The 17,624-nt window shown below is 45.3% G+C and overlaps 1 protein-coding gene across 6 annotated transcripts in view; it reads left to right on the top strand.

Moving 5' to 3' along the window:
• Positions 1-235: 235 nt before the first annotated feature.
• LOC118948728 (RNA-binding protein 47-like) overlaps positions 236-17,624 on the top strand; it is a 55,495-nt gene continuing 38,106 nt past the window's right edge. For 4 of the 6 annotated variants that reach the window (XM_036973467.1, XM_036973465.1, XM_036973466.1 and 1 more), the window contains exon 1: positions 237-658. The gene's annotated coding sequence lies outside the window, so the exon portion shown is untranslated. Of the gene's footprint in view, positions 659-17,624 lie in introns of all 6 variants that reach the window. The other 2 variants (XM_036973463.1, XM_036973464.1) reach the window with 2 other exon arrangements.

Raw genomic sequence — 17,624 nt, 5'->3', positions numbered from 1 at the left:
ACACACACACACACACACACACTACAAGTGCTCTATTGAACTCTCACTGAGTGTTGTCAATGAGCTACCTGCTCTCTCTCTTACCCAATCAGGACTGAGGGAAGAGGGTGGGAGGGGGGTGGGAGAGAGAGGAGGAAGGAGGGAGGGAGGGAGATGTGAGAAGGAGGAGGTGAGAGGGAGGGAGGGGTGAGAAGGAGGACGTGAGAGAGAGGAGGAGGAGGAGGGAGGGGGTTACCTGTACCCAGTGGCCCCGCCCCTCCCTCCTTGGCATTAGGTAAACACTAGGCCACCTTTGGAACCTAAGCACACACTCTGCAGGCAAGTAGAGTGTGACAGCATCACAGATTGTCAGAGAGTGGACAGAGAGCAGATAGACAGCCTGAGGCTCCTTGGTTTGGACAGAGAGGGGACAGACAGCCTGAGGCTCCTTGGTTTGGACAGAGAGCAGACAGACACCCTGAGGCTCCTTGGTTTGGACAGAGAGGGGACAGACAGCCTGAGGCTCCTTGGTTTGGACAGAGAGGGGACAGACAGCCTGAGGCTCCTTGGTTTGGACAGAGAGCAGACAGACACCCTGAGGCTCCTTGGTTTGGACAGAGAGGGGACAGACAGCCTGAGGCTCCTTGGTTTGGACAGCTTGCCTCACTGCTCCAGACAGGTAAAACTGTGACTGGTTGTGTGTGTGTGTGTGTGTGTGTTCTGGTTGTGTGTGTGTGTGTTCTGGTGTGTGTGTGTGTTCTGGTTGTGTGTGTGTTCTGGTTGAGTGTGTGTGTGTTCTGGTGTGTGTGTGTGTGTTCTGGTTGTGTGTGTGTGTTCTGGTTGAGTGTGTGTGTGTTCTGGTGTGTGTGTGTGTGTTCTGGTTGTGTGTGTGTGTTCTGGTTGAGTGTGTGTGTGTTCTGGTGTGTGTGTGTGTGTTCTGGTTGTGTGTGTGTGTGTTCTGGTTGTGTGTGTGTGTGTGTGTTCTGGTTGAGTGTGTGTGTTCTGGTAGAGTGTGTGTTCTGGTTGAATGTGTGTGTGTTCTGGTTGAGTGTGTGTTCTGGTTGTGTGTGTGTGTTCTGGTTGAGTGTGTGTTCTGGTTGAGTGTGTGTGTTCTGGTTGAGTGTGTGTTCTGGTTGAGTGTGTGTTCTGGTTGAGTGTGTGTTCTGGTTGAGTGTGTGTGTTCTGGTTGAGTTGTCTGTAGAATCGTTGAATAAGTGTCATTATGGTCTGGTTAGTGTTATTATGGTCTGGTTAGTGTTATTATGGTCTGGTTAGTGTTATTATGGTCTGGTTACTGTTATTAGGTTCTGGTTAGTGTTGTTATGGTAATATCCATACCACTGGTTAGTGTTATTATGGTAATATCCATACCACTGGTTATTGTTATTTAATGTCTGGTTAGTGTTATTATGGTCTGGTTAGTGTTATTATGGTCTGGTTGGTGTTGTTATGGTCTGGTTAGTGTTGTTATGGTAATATCCATACCACTGGTTATTGTTATTTAATGTCTGGTTAGTGTTATTATGGTCTGGTTAGTGTTATTATGGTCTGGTTAGTGTTATTATGGTCTGGTTAGTGTTATTATGGTCTGGTTAGTGTTGTTATGGTAATATCCATACCACTGGTTAGTGTTATTATGGTCTGGTTAGTGTTATTATGGTCTGGTTAGTGTTATTATGGTCTGGTTAGTGTTATTATGGTCTGGTTAGTGTTGTTATGGTCTGGTTAGTGTTATTATGGTAATATCCAGACCACTGGTTAGTGTTATTATGGTCTGGTTAGTGTTATTATGGTCTGGTTAGTGTTATTATGGTAATATCCAGACCACTGGTTAGTGTTATTATGGTCTGGTTAGTGTTATTATGGTCTGGTTAGTGTTATTATGGTAATATCCAGACCACTGGTTAGTGTTATTATGGTCTGGTTAGTGTTATTATGGTCTGGTTAGTGTTATTATGGTCTGGTTAGTGTTATTATGGTCTGGTTAGTGTTGTTATGGTAATATCCATACCACTGGTTAGTGTTATTATGGTCTGGTTAGTGTTATTATGGTCTGGTTAGTGTTATTATGGTCTGGTTAGTGTTATTATGGTCTGGTTAGTGTTATTATGGTCTGGTTAGTGTTATTATGGTCTGGTTACTGTTATTAGGGTCTGGTTAGTGTTGTTATGGTAATATCCATACCACTGGTTAGTGTTATTATGGTAATATCCAGACCACTGGTTAGTGTTATTATAGTCTGGTTAGTGTTGTTATGGGAATATCCATACCACTGGTTAGTGTTATTATGGTCTGGTTACTGTTATTAGGGTCTGGTTAGTGTTATTATGGTCTGGTTAGTGTTATTATGGTCTGGTTAGTGTTATTATAGTCTGGTTAGTGTTGTTATGGGAATATCCATACCACTGGTTAGTGTTATTTAATGTCTGGTTAGTGTTATTATGGTCTGGTTAGTGTTATTATGGTCTGGTTAGTGTTATTATGGTCTGGTTAGTGTTATTATGGTCTGGTTAGTGTTATTATTGTTTGGTTAGTGTTATTATGGTAATATCCATACCACAGGTTAGTGTTGTTATGGTAATATCCAGACCACTGGTTAGTGTTATTATAGTCTGGTTAGTGTTGTTATGGGAATATCCATACCACTGGTTAGTGTTATTATGGTCTGGTTACTGTTATTAGGGTCTGGTTAGTGTTGTTATGGTAATATGCAGACCACTGGTTAGTGTTATTATGATCTCGTTAGTGTTATTATGGTCTGGTTAGTGTTATTATGGTCTGGTTAGTGTTATTATGGTCTGGTTACTGTTATTATGGTCTGGTTAGTGTTGTTATGGTCTGGTTAGTGTTATTATGGTAATATCCATACCACTGGTTAGTGTTATTATGGTCTGGTTAGTGTTATTATGGTCTGGTTAGTGTTATTATGGTATGGTTACTGTTATTATGGTCTGGTTAGTGTTGTTATGGTCTGGTTAGTGTTATTATGGTAATATCCATACCACTGGTTAGTGTTATTATGGTCTGGTTAGTGTTATTATGGTCTGGTTAGTGTTATTATGGTCTGGTTAGTGTTATTATGGTCTGGTTAGTGTTATTATGGTCTGGTTAGTGTTATTATGGTCTGGTTAGTGTTGTTATGGTCTGGTTAGTGTTATTATGGTAATATCCATACCACTGGTTAGTGTTATTATGGTCTGGTTAGTGTTGTTATGGTAATATCCAGACCACTGGTTAGTGTTATTATGATCTCGTTAGTGTTATTATGGTCTGGTTAGTGTTATTATGGTCTGGTTGGTGTTGTTATGGTCTGGTTAGTGTTATTATGGTAATATCCATACCACTGGTTAGTGTTATTATGGTCTGGTTAGTGTTATTATGGTCTGGTTAGTGTTATTATGGTCTGGTTAGTGTTATTATGGTCTGGTTAGTGTTATTATGGTCTGGTTAGTGTTATTATGGTAATATCCATACCACTAGTTAGTGCTATTATGGTCTGGTTAGTGTTATTATGGTCTGGTTAGTGTTATTGTGGTCTGGTTAGTGTTATTATGGTCTGGTTAGTGTTATTATGGTCTGGTTAGTGTTATTATGGTCTGGTTAGTGTTATTGTGGTCTGGTTAGTGTTATTATGGTCTGGTTAGTGTTATTATGGTCTGGTTAGTGTTATTATGGTCTGGTTAGTGTTGTTATGGTCTGGTTAGTGTTATTATGGTCTGGTTAGTGTTTTTATGGTCTGGTTAGTGTTATTATGGTCTGGTTAGTGTTGTTATGGTAATATCCATACCACTGGTTAGTGTTATTATGGTCTGGTTAGTGTTATTATGGTCTGGTTAGTGTTATTATGGTAATATCCATACCACTGGTTAGTGCTATTATGGTCTGGTTAGTGTTATTATGGTAATATCCATACCACTGGTTAGTGCTATTATGGTCTGGTTAGTGTTATTATGGTCTGGTTAGTGTTATTGTGGTCTGGTTAGTGTTATTATGGTCTGGTTAGTGTTATTATGGTCTGGTTAGTGTTATTATGGTCTGGTTAGTGTTATTGTGGTCTGGTTAGTGTTATTATGGTCTGGTTAGTGTTATTATGGTCTGGTTAGTGTTATTATGGTAATATCCATACCACTGGTTAGTGTTATTATGGTCTGGTTAGTGTTATTGTGGTGGATATTTCCGGTCCATTCTCTATATGTATTGTGTAATATATAATCTGACCTATTCTTTTGGTTCTACTGTGAAAAAGAGGTGTGAGATTGTAGATTTTACATCTTCCCTGTTTCACTGTAGCAGGAAGCTGATGATTGTGAATACAGAGAGTTGTAGTGATGGTTCAGTAGTGATGGTTCAGTAGTGATGGTTCAGTAGTGATGGTTCACTAGTGATGATTCAGTAGTGAGGATTCAGTAGTGATGGTTCAGTAGTGATGGTTCACTAGTGATGATTCAGTAGTGAGGATTCAGAAGTGATGGTTCAGTAGTGATGGTTCACTAGTGATGATTCAGTAGTGAGGATTCAGTAGTGATGGTTCAGTAGTGATGATTCAACAGTGAAGATTCAATAGTGATGGGTCAGTAGTGATTATTCAGTAGTGAATGTTCACTAGTGATGGTTCAGTAGTGATGGTTCACTAGTGAAGGTTCACTAGTGATGGTTCACTAGTGATGGTTCACTAGTGATGGTTCAGTAGTGATGGGTCAGTAGTGAAGGTTCACTAGTGATGGTTCAGTAGTGATGGTTCACTAGTGATGATTCAGTAGTGATGGATCACTAGTGATGGTTCTGGTAGACCAGAGCCCATAGTGTACTACATTAGACCAGAGCCCATATTGCATAGACCAGAGCCCATAGTGTACTACATTAGACCAGAGCCCATAGTGTACTACATTAGACCAGAGCCCATATTGTACTACATTAGACCAGAGCCCATAGTGTACTACATTAGACCAGGGTCCATAGTGTACTACATTAGACCAGAGCCCATAGTGTATAGACCAGAAGGCCATAGTGTACTACATTAGACCAGAGCCCATAGTGTACTACATTAGACCAGAGCCCATAGTGTACTACATTAGACCAGAGCCCATAGTGTACTACATTAGACTAGGGCCCATAGTGTACTACATTAGACCAGGGCCTTGTCCTGTAGTGTTGAACCGGGGCCCGTAGTGTTGAACCGGGGCCTATAGTGTTGAACCGGGGCCTGTAGTGTCGAACAGGGGCCTGTAGTGTTGAACCGGGGCCTGTAGTTTTGAACCGGGGCCTGTAGTGTTGAACCGGGGCCTGTAGTGTTGAACCGGGGCCTGTAGTGTTGAACCGGGGCCTGTAGTTTTGAACCGGGGCCTGTAGTGTTGAACCGGGGCCTGTAGTGTTGAACCGGGGCCTATAGTGTTGAACCGGGGCCTGTAGTGTCGAACAATGGCCTGTAGTGTTGAACCGGGGCCTGTAGTGTTGAAATGGGGCCTGTAGTTTTGAACCGGGGCCTGTAGTGTTGAACCGGGGCCTGTAGTTTTGAACCGGGGCCTGTAGTGTTGAACCGGGGCCCGTAGTGTCTAACCGGGTCCCGTAGTCTTGAACCGGGGCCTGTAGTGTTGAACCGGGTCCTGTAGTGTTGAACCGGGGCCTGTAGTGATGAACCGGGGCCTGTAGTGTTGAACCGGGGCCCGTAGTGTTGAACCGGGGCCTGTAGTGTTGAACCGGGGCCTGTAGTGTTGAACCGGGGCCTGTAGTGTTGAACTGGGGCCCGTAGTGTCTAACCGGGTCCCGTAGTGTTGAACCTGGGCCTGTAGTGTTGAACCGGGGCCCGTAGTGTTGAACCGGGGCCTGTAGTGTTGAACCGGGGCCCGTAGTGTTGAACCGGGTCCCGTAGTGTTGAACCGGGGCCTGTAGTGTTGAACCTGGGCTTGTAGTGTTGAACCGGGGCCTGTAGTGTTGAACCGGGGCCCGTAGTGTTGAACCGGGGCCTGTAGTGTTGAACCGGGGCCCGTAGTGTTGAACCGGGGCCCGTAGTGTTGAACCTGGGCCTGTAGTGTTGAACCGGGGCCTGTAGTGTTGATCCGGGGCCCGTAGTGTTGAACCGGGGCCTGTAGTGTTGAACCGGGGCCCGTAGTGTTGAACCGGGGCCCGTAGTGTTGAACCGGGGCCTGTAGTGTTGAACCAGGGCCTGTAGTGTTGAACCGGGGCCTGTAGTGTTGAAATGGGGCCTGTAGTTTTGAACCGGGGCCTGTAGTGTTGAACCGGGGCCTGTAGTTTTGAACCGGGGCCTGTAGTGTTGAACCGGGGCCCGTAGTGTCTAACCGGGTCCCGTAGTCTTGAACCGGGGCCTGTAGTGTTGAACCGGGTCCTGTAGTGTTGAACCGGGGCCTGTAGTGATGAACCGGGGCCTGTAGTGTTGAACCGGGGCCCGTAGTGTTGAACCGGGGCCTGTAGTGTTGAACCGGGGCCTGTAGTGTTGAACCGGGGCCTGTAGTGTTGAACTGGGGCCCGTAGTGTCTAACCGGGTCCCGTAGTGTTGAACCTGGGCCTGTAGTGTTGAACCGGGGCCCGTAGTGTTGAACCGGGGCCTGTAGTGTTGAACCGGGGCCCGTAGTGTTGAACCGGGTCCCGTAGTGTTGAACCGGGGCCTGTAGTGTTGAACCTGGGCTTGTAGTGTTGAACCGGGGCCTGTAGTGTTGAACCGGGGCCCGTAGTGTTGAACCGGGGCCTGTAGTGTTGAACCGGGGCCTGTAGTTTTGAACCGGGGCCTGTAGTGTTGAACCGGGGCCCGTAGTGTCTAACCGGGTCCCGTAGTCTTGAACCGGGGCCTGTAGTGTTGAACCGGGTCCTGTAGTGTTGAACCGGGGCCTGTAGTGATGAACCGGGGCCTGTAGTGTTGAACCGGGGCCTGTAGTTTTGAACCGGGGCCTGTAGTTTTGAACCGGGGCCTGTAGTGTTGAACCGGGGCCTATAGTGTTGAACCGGGGCCTGTAGTGTCGAACAATGGCCTGTAGTGTTGAACCGGGGCCTGTAGTGTTGAAATGGGGCCTGTAGTTTTGAACCGGGGCCTGTAGTGTTGAACCGGGGCCTGTAGTTTTGAACCGGGGCCTGTAGTGTTGAACCGGGGCCCGTAGTGTCTAACCGGGTCCCGTAGTCTTGAACCGGGGCCTGTAGTGTTGAACCGGGTCCTGTAGTGTTGAACCGGGGCCTGTAGTGATGAACCGGGGCCTGTAGTGTTGAACCGGGGCCCGTAGTGTTGAACCGGGGCCTGTAGTGTTGAACCGGGGCCTGTAGTGTTGAACCGGGGCCTGTAGTGTTGAACTGGGGCCCGTAGTGTCTAACCGGGTCCCGTAGTGTTGAACCTGGGCCTGTAGTGTTGAACCGGGGCCCGTAGTGTTGAACCGGGGCCTGTAGTGTTGAACCGGGGCCCGTAGTGTTGAACCGGGTGCCGTAGTGTTGAACCGGGGCCTGTAGTGTTGAACCTGGGCTTGTAGTGTTGAACCGGGGCCTGTAGTGTTGAACCGGGGCCCGTAGTGTTGAACCTGGGCTTGTAGTGTTGAACCGGGGCCTGTAGTGTTGAACCGGGGCCCGTAGTGTTGAACCGGGGCCTGTAGTGTTGAACCGGGGCCCGTAGTGTTGAACCGGGGCCCGTAGTATTGAACCGGGGCCCGTAGTGTTGAACCGGGGCCTATAGTGTTGAACCGGGGCCTGTAGTGTTGAACCGGGGCCTATAGTGTTGAACCGGGGCCTGTAGTGTTGAACCGGGGCCCGTAGTGTTGAACCGGGGCCCGTAGTGTTGACCCGGGGCCCGTAGTGTTGAACCGGGGCCTGTAGTGTTGAACCGGGGCCCGTAGTGTTGAACCGGGGCGTAGCTCGGCTGTTTCCAAAGAACTACTGATAACAACATGCTTCGTCTTTAACGTCACTTTCAATTCATTATTTTAACATGAATTTGGTGTTTGAGCAATACTCTGTATGAATGTGACATAGATAGTTGGTGTGTGTGTGTGTGTGTGTGTGTGTGTGTAAAACCTTTATCAGTGGTCCCAACGTGGTATAAAATGCAATGTCAAACAGAGGGCACAACACACACACACACACACACACACACACACACACACACACACACACACACACACACACACACACGCACACACACACCTCAGGATCACAAACACATATAAAACACAAACACACACACATCGCCCACATACGCCTCATGCACACACACACACACACACACACACGCACACACACACACACACACACACACACACACACACACACACACACACACACACACACACACACACACACACACACACAGTGAAGTTATTATCAGCGGTGTGACGGCATCAGTATTACGGGTGATAGTAGGAAACAATGTCTGCTATGGCCTTGAGGACGACGCTTGCTGATTAGCTGAAGGAATGTGTTTCGTCTGAGGAAGCTAAGCCGGCTAACGCTAGCTCATAACCTAGAGCTAGTTCATGGTGCTATCTCAGAACGCTAACTCATTACACAAGTAATGCTAGCATATAATGCTATAATGCGTATAATGTTAACCCGTAGTGCTAACTCATTTTCCTAACCCATAAAGCTAACTCCTAGTGCTAGCCCATAAAGCTAACTCATAATCCTAACCCATAAAAGCTAACTCATAGTTCTAGCCCATGAAGCTACCTTATAATCCTAGCCCATGAAGTTAACTCATAATCCTAGCCCATTAAGCTAACTCCTAGTGCTAGCCCATTATGATAACTCTTAGTGCTAGCCCATGAAGTTAATTTATAATCCTAGCCCATTAAGCTAACTCCTAGTGCTAGCCCATTAAGCTAACTCCTAGTGCTAGCCCATTAAGCTAACTCCTAGTGCTAGCTCATGAAGCTAACTCCTAATCCTAGCCCATTAAGCTAACTCCTAGTGCTACCCCATAAAGCTAACTCATAATGCTAGCCCATGAAGTTAACTCATAATCCTAGCCCATAATGTTAACTCCTAGTGCTAGCCCATGAAGCTAACTCCTAGTGCTAGCCCATGAAGCTAACTCCTAGTGCTAGCCCATGAAGCTAACTCCTAGTGCTAGCCCATCAAGCTAACTCCTAGTGCTAGCCCATGAAGTGAATTCCACCCTACAACTGTACCATGGCACTTGGTGTTTATAAAGTGTTGCACGTCAGTCCTCTCTAGTGTGGCCTGATAACAACAGGCCTGCTACGTGACGCCGCGCCGGCAGCCATTTTGTGGAAGTACAGCATCATAAAGTCATGTAATGGAGGTCATGACTCAGCAGGATGGGGATCTCCATGGTTACAGCTGTTATTCTCCATTGTGATTGGTCGGAGGGGACCGTTTGTTAGATTGTTGCGAGACTAACCTGAGACGCAGAGAGAGAGAGAGAGCAGAATGACAACGCCCACAGAAGATAAGCGAGGCATTAGGTTGAGACACTTTACTGAGCTGATAAAAACACACGCAACATTGTACTGTCATACCAAGGCATGAGAATGATCAGATCGGTTTTATCAGTGGTGGAGATCACAACATGAGAATGATCAGATCGGTTTTATCAGTGGTGGAGATCACAACATGAGAATGATCAGAGTGGTTTTATCAGTGGTGGAGATCACTACATGAGAATGATCAGAGTGGTTTTATCAGTGGCGGAGATCACTACATGAGAATGATCAGAGTGGTTTTATCAGTGGTGGAGATCACAACATGAAAATGATCAGAGTGGTTTTATCAGTGGTGGAGATCACAACATGAGAATGATCAGATCGGTTAGTTGGAGAACACAACATGAGAATGATCAGAGTGGTTTTATCAGTGGTGGAGATCACTACATGAGAATGATCAGAGTGGTTTTATCAGTGGTGGAGATCACAACATGAGAATGATCAGATCGGTTAGTTGGAGAACACAACATGAGAATGATCAGAGTGGTTTTATCAGTGGTGGAGATCACAACATGAGAATGATCAGAGTGGTTTTATCAGTGGTGGAGATCACAACATGAGAATGATCAGAGTGGTTAGGTGGAGAACACAACATGAGAATGATCAGAGTGGTTTTATCAGTGGTGGAGAACACAACATGAGAATGATCAGAAAGGTTTTATCAGTGGCGGAGATCACTACATGAGAATGATCAGAGTGGTTTTATCAGTGGTGGAGATCACTACATGAGAATGATCAGAGTGGTTTTATCAGTGGCGGAGATCACAACATGAGAATGATCAGAGTGGTTTTATCAGTGGTGGAGATCACAACATGAGAATGATCAGAGTGGTTTTATCAGTGGTGGAGATCACTACATGAGAATGATCAGAGTGGTTTTATCAGTGGCGGAGATCACAACATGAGAATGATCAGAGTGGTTTTATCAGTGGTGGAGATCACAACATGAGAATGATCAGAGTGGTTTTATCAGTGGTGGAGATCACAACATGAGAATGATCAGAGTGGTTTTATCAGTGGCGGAGATCACTACATGAGAATGATCAGAGTGGTTTTATCAGTGGCGGAGATCACAACATGAGAATGATCAGAGTGGTTTTATCAGTGGCGGAGATCACAACATGAGAATGATCAGAGTGGTTTTATCAGTGGCGGAGATCACAACATGAGAATGATCAGAGTGGTTTTATCAGTGGCGGAGATCACAACATGAGAATGATCAGAGTGGTTTTATCAGTGGTGGAGATCACTACATGAGAATGATCAGAGTGGTTTTATCAGTGGTGGAGTTCACAACATGAGAATGATCAGAGTGGTTTTATCAGTGGTGGAGATCACTACATGAGAATGATCAGAGTGGTTTTATCAGTGGCGGAGATCACTACATGAGAATGATCAGAGTGGTTTTATCAGTGGCGGAGATCACAACATGAGAATGATCAGAGTGGTTTTATCAGTGGTGGAGATCACAACATGAGAATGATCAGAGTGGTTAGGTGGAGAACACAACATGAGAATGATCAGAGTGGTTTTATCAGTGGTGGAGAACACAACATGAGAATGATCAGAAAGGTTTTATCAGTGGCGGAGATCACTACATGAGAATGATCAGAGTGGTTTTATCAGTGGTGGAGATCACTACATGAGAATGATCAGAGTGGTTTTATCAGTGGCGGAGATCACAACATGAGAATGATCAGAGTGGTTTTATCAGTGGTGGAGATCACAACATGAGAATGATCAGAGTGGTTTTATCAGTGGTGGAGATCACTACATGAGAATGATCAGAGTGGTTTTATCAGTGGCGGAGATCACAACATGAGAATGATCAGAGTGGTTTTATCAGTGGTGGAGATCACAACATGAGAATGATCAGAGTGGTTTTATCAGTGGTGGAGATCACAACATGAGAATGATCAGAGTGGTTTTATCAGTGGCGGAGATCACTACATGAGAATGATCAGAGTGGTTTTATCAGTGGCGGAGATCACAACATGAGAATGATCAGAGTGGTTTTATCAGTGGCGGAGATCACAACATGAGAATGATCAGAGTGGTTTTATCAGTGGCGGAGATCACAACATGAGAATGATCAGAGTGGTTTTATCAGTGGCGGAGATCACAACATGAGAATGATCAGAGTGGTTTTATCAGTGGTGGAGATCACTACATGAGAATGATCAGAGTGGTTTTATCAGTGGTGGAGTTCACAACATGAGAATGATCAGAGTGGTTTTATCAGTGGTGGAGATCACTACATGAGAATGATCAGAGTGGTTTTATCAGTGGCGGAGATCACTACATGAGAATGATCAGAGTGGTTTTATCAGTGGCGGAGATCACAACATGAGAATGATCAGAGTGGTTTTATCAGTGGCGGAGATCACTACATGAGAATGATCAGAGTGGTTTTATCAGTGGTGGAGATCACTACATGAGAATGATCAGAGTGGTTTTATCAGTGGCGGAGATCACAACATGAGAATGATCAGAGTGGTTTTATCAGTGGCGGAGAACACAACATGAGAATGATCAGAGTGGTTTTATCAGTGGCGGAGATCACAACATGAGAATGATCAGAGTGGTTTTATCAGTGGTGGAGAACACAACATGAGAATGATCAGAGTGGTTTTATCAGTGGTGGAGATCACTACATGAGAATGATCAGAGTGGTTTTATCAGTGGTGGAGATCACAACATGAGAATGATCAGAGTGGTTTTATCAGTGGTGGAGAACACAACATGAGAATGATCAGAGTGGTTTTATCAGTGGTGGAGATCACAACATGAGAATGATCAGAGTGGTTTTATCAGTGGTGGAGATCACAACATGAGAATGATCAGAGTGGTTTTATCAGTGGTGGAGAACACAACATGAGAATGATCAGAGTGGTTTTATCAGTGGTGGAGATCACAACATGAGAATGATCAGAGTGGTTTTATCAGTGGTGGAGATCACTACATGAGAATGATCAGAGTGGTTTTATCAGTGGCGGAGATCACAACATGAGAATGATCAGAGTGGTTTTATCAGTGGTGGAAATCACTACATGAGAATGATCAGAGTGGTTTTATCAGTGGCGGAGATCACAACATGAGAATGATCAGAGTGGTTTTATCAGTGGTGGAAATCACTACATGAGAATGATCAGAGTGGTTTTATCAGTGGTGGAGTTCACCACATGAGAATGATCAGAGTGGTTTTATCAGTGGTGGAGATCACTACATGAGAATGATCAGAGTGGTTTTATCAGTGGCGGAGTTCACAACATGAGAATGATCAGAGTGGTTTTATCAGTGGCGGAGATCACTACATGAGAATGATCAGAGTGGTTTTATCAGTGGCGGAGATCACAACATGAGAATGATCAGAGTGGTTTTATCAGTGGCGGAGATCACTACATGAGAATGATCAGAGTGGTTTTATCAGTGGTGGAGATCACTACATGAGAATGATCAGAGTGGTTTTATCAGTGGCGGAGATCACAACATGAGAATGATCAGAGTGGTTTTATCAGTGGCGGAGAACACAACATGAGAATGATCAGAGTGGTTTTATCAGTGGCGGAGATCACAACATAAGAACGATCAGAGTGGTTTTATCAGTGGTGGAGATCACAACATGAGAATGATCAGAGTGGTTTTATCAGTGGTGGAGATCACTACATGAGAATGATCAGAGTGGTTTTATCAGTGGCGGAGATCACAACATGAGAATGATCAGAGTGGTTTTATCAGTGGCGGAGATCACTACATGAGAATGATCAGAGTGGTTTTATCAGTGGTGGAGATCACTACATGAGAATGATCAGAGTGGTTTTATCAGTGGCGGAGATCACAACATGAGAATGATCAGAGTGGTTTTATCAGTGGTGGAGATCACAACATGAGAATGATCAGATTGGTTAGTTGGAGAACACAACATGAGAATGATCAGAGTGGTTTTATCAGTGGCGGAGATCACAACATGAGAATGATCAGAGTGGTTTTATCAGTGGTGGAGATCACAACATGAGAATGATCAGAGTGGTTTTATCAGTGGTGGAGATCACAACATGAGAATGATCAGAGTGGTTTTATCAGTGGCGGAGATCACAACATGAGAATGATCAGATCGGTTTTATCAGTGGTGGAGATCACAACATGAGAATGATCAGAGTGGTTTTATCAGTGGTGGAGATCACTACATGAGAATGATCAGAGTGGTTTTATCAGTGGCGGAGATCACAACATGAGAATGATCAGAGTGGTTTTATCAGTGGCGGAGATCACTACATGAGAATGATCAGAGTGGTTTTATCAGTGGTGGAGATCACTACATGAGAATGATCAGAGTGGTTTTATCAGTGGCGGAGATCACAACATGAGAATGATCAGAGTGGTTTTATCAGTGGTGGAGATCACAACATGAGAATGATCAGATTGGTTAGTTGGAGAACACAACATGAGAATGATCAGAGTGGTTTTATCAGTGGCGGAGATCACAACATGAGAATGATCAGAGTGGTTTTATCAGTGGCGGAGATCACAACATGAGAATGATCAGAGTGGTTTTATCAGTGGTGGAGATCACAACATGAGAATGATCAGAGTGGTTTTATCAGTGGCGGAGTTCACAACATGAGAATGATCAGAGTGGTTTTATCAGTGGCGGAGATCACTACATGAGAATGATCAGAGTGGTTTTATCAGTGGCGGAGATCACAACATGAGAATGATCAGAGTGGTTTTATCAGTGGCGGAGATCACAACATGAGAATGATCAGAGTGGTTTTATCAGTGGCGGAGATCACAACATGAGAATGATCAGAGTGGTTTTATCAGTGGCGGAGATCACAACATGAGAATGATCAGAGTGGTTTTATCAGTGGCGGAGAACACAACATGAGAATGATCAGATCGGTTAGTTGGAGAACACAACATGAGAATGATCAGAGTGGTTTTATCAGTGGCGGAGATCACAACATGAGAATGATCAGAGTGGTTTTATCAGTGGCGGAGATCACAACATGAGAATGATCAGAGTGGTTTTATCAGTGGCGGAGATCACTACATGAGAATGATCAGATCGGTTAGTTGGAGAACACAACATGAGAATGATCAGAGTGGTTTTATCAGTGGCGGAGATCACAACATGAGAATGATCAGAGTGGTTTTATCAGTGGCGGAGTTCACAACATGAGAATGATCAGATTGGTTAGTTGGAGAACACAACATGAGAATGATCAGAGTGGTTTTATCAGTGGCGGAGATCACAACATGAGAATGATCAGAGTGGTTAGTTGGAGAACACAACATGAGAATGATCAGAGTGGTTTTATCAGTGGCGGAGATCACTACATGAGAATGATCAGAGTGGTTTTATCAGTGGCGGAGTTCACAACATGAGAATGATCAGATCGGTTAGTTAGAGAACACAACTTGAGAATGATCAGATTGGTTAGTTGGAGTTCACAACATGAGAATGATCAGAGTGGTTTTATCAGTGGCGGAGATCACAACATGAGAATGATCAGATCGGTTAGGTGGAGATCACAACATGAGAATGATCAGATCGGTTAGGTGGAGAACACAACATGAGAATGATCAGATTGGTTAGGTGGAGAACACAACATGAGAATGATCAGATCGATTAGTTGGAGAACACAACATGAGAATGATCAGATCGGTTAGTTGGAGAACACAACATGAGAATGATCAGATCGGTTAGTTGGAGAACACAACATGAGAATGATCAGATCGGTTAGTTGGAGAACACAACATGAGAATGATCAGATCGGTTAGTTGGAGAACACAACATGAGAATGATAAGATCGGTTAGTTGGAGAACACAACATGAGAATGATCAGATCGGTTAGTTGGAGAACACAACATGATAATGATTAGAGTGGTTAGTTGGAGAACACAACATGAGAATGATCAGAGTGGTTAGTTGGAGAACACAACATGAGAATGATCAGATCGGTTAGTTGGAGAACACAACATGAGAATGATCAGATCGGATAGTTGGAGAACACAACATGAGAACGATCAGATCGGTTAGGTGGAGATCACAACATGAGAATGATCAGATCGGTTAGGTGGAGAACACAACATGAGAATGATCAGATTGGTTAGGTGGAGAACACAACATGAGAATGATCAGATCGATTAGTTGGAGAACACAACATGAGAATGATCAGATCGGTTAGTTGGAGAACACAACATGAGAATGATCAGATTGGTTAGTTGGAGAACACAACATGAGAATGATCAGATCGGTTAGTTGGAGAACACAACATGAGAATGATCAGATCGGTTAGTCAGTGGCGGAGATCACAACATGAGAACCGGGGAATGATCAGAGGGGAGGCTCGGTAAATGAACTGAATACAACCTGAAGTGTGTGTGTGTGTGTGTGTGTGTGTGTGTGTGTGTGTGTGTGTGTGTGTGTGTGTGTGTGTGTGTGTGTGTGTGTGTGTGTGTGTGTGTGTGTGTGTCGGTGGGCCAGTTTCACATTTGAAGAGCTTTCTAGTGCCAGGCAGGTGGGGGGGTTGAAGAGATCGAGGGAACACTTGGTTCTCTCCTTCCCCTCCTCCCTTCTTCCACTTCCTCTCCCTCTCTGACTTCTTTAATGCCTCTCCTTGTTCCCCTCTCCACCTCTCGGTGGTGTGATGTCCCAGCATTACCCCCCCCTCCTCTCCCCTTTCCTCCCTCCTTCATTATCCCCTCTCTCCACCTCTCGGTGGTGTGATGTCCCAGCATTACCCCCCCCTCCTCTCCCCTTTCCTCCCTCCTTCATTATCCCCTCTCTCCACCTCTCCGTGGTGTGATGTCCCAGCATTACCCCCCCTACTCTCCCTTTCCTCCCTCCTTCATTATCCTGGTTCATGTACCTGTCACCCTCATACCTCTTGTTCACTCAAGTTTAACGGAGAGGAGAGAGGGGGAGATGGGGGAGTTGGGAGGTAGGAGTGGGAGGAGAGGGAGAGGGGGAAATGGAGTGGAGGGGGAGAGGAGAGGGGGAGACGAGGTGGAGAGGGGTGGAAATTAACCTTTATTTAACTAGGCAAGTCTGTTAATAAGAACAAACTCTTCTTTACAATGACGGTCTAGGAACAGTGGGTTAACTGGTCTAGGAACAGTGGAACAGTGGGTTAACTGGTCCAGGAACAGTGGGTTAACTGGTCTAGGAACAGTGGGTTAACTGGTCTAGGAACAGTGGGTTAACTGGTCTAGGAACAGTGGAACAGTGGGTTAACTGGTCTAGGAACAGTGGGTTAACTGGTCTAGGAACAGTGGGGTTAACTGGTCTAGGAACAGTGGGGTTAACTGGTCTAGGAACAGTGGGTTAACTGGTCTAGGAACAGTGGGTTAACTGGTCTAGGAACAGTGGGTTAACTGGTCTAGGAACAGTGGGTTAACTGGTCTAGGAACAGTGGGTTAACTGGTCTAGGAACAGTGGAACAGTGGGTTAACTGGTCTAGGAACAGTGGAACAGTGGGTTAACTGGTCTAGGAACAGTGGGTTAACTGGTCTAGGAACAGTGGGTTAACTGGTCTAGGAACAGTGGGTTAACTGGTCTAGGAACAGTGGGTTAACTGGTCTAGGAACAGTGGAACAGTGGGTTAACTGGTCTAGGAACAGTGGGTTAACTGGTCTAGGAACAGTGGGTTAACTGGTCTAGGAACAGTGGGTTAACTGGTCTAGGAACAGTGGGTTAACTGGTCTAGGAACAGTGGGTTATGGTCTAGGAACAGTGGGTTAACTGGTCTAGGAACAGTGGGTTAACTGGTCTAGGAACAGTGGGTTAACTGGTCTAGGAGCAGTGGAACAGTGGGTTAACTGGTCTAGGAACAGTGGGTTAACTGGTCTAGGAACAGTGGGTTAACTGGTCTAGGAACAGTGGGTTAACTGGTTTAGGAACAGTGGGTTAACTGGTCTAGGAACAGTGGAACAGTGGGTTAACTGGTCTAGGAACAGTGGGTTAACTGGTCTAGGAACAGTGGGTTAACTGGTCTAGGAACAGTGGAACAGTGGGTTAACTGCCTTGTTCAGGGGAACAGTGGGTTAACTGCCTTGTTCAGGGGAACAGTGGGGATACAGGTCCTGGATGTCCCTAGGATATAGGTCCTGGATGTTCCTATGATATAGATCCTGGATGTCCCTAGGATATAGGTCCTGGATGTCCCTAGGATATAGGTCCTGGATGTCCCTAGGATATAGGACCTG

The sequence above is a fragment of the Oncorhynchus mykiss genome, unplaced genomic scaffold, assembly GCF_013265735.2.
Source record: "Oncorhynchus mykiss isolate Arlee unplaced genomic scaffold, USDA_OmykA_1.1 un_scaffold_251, whole genome shotgun sequence".
Lineage (NCBI taxonomy): Eukaryota > Metazoa > Chordata > Actinopteri > Salmoniformes > Salmonidae > Oncorhynchus > Oncorhynchus mykiss.
This window is presented reverse-complemented; position numbering and strand designations above follow the sequence as displayed.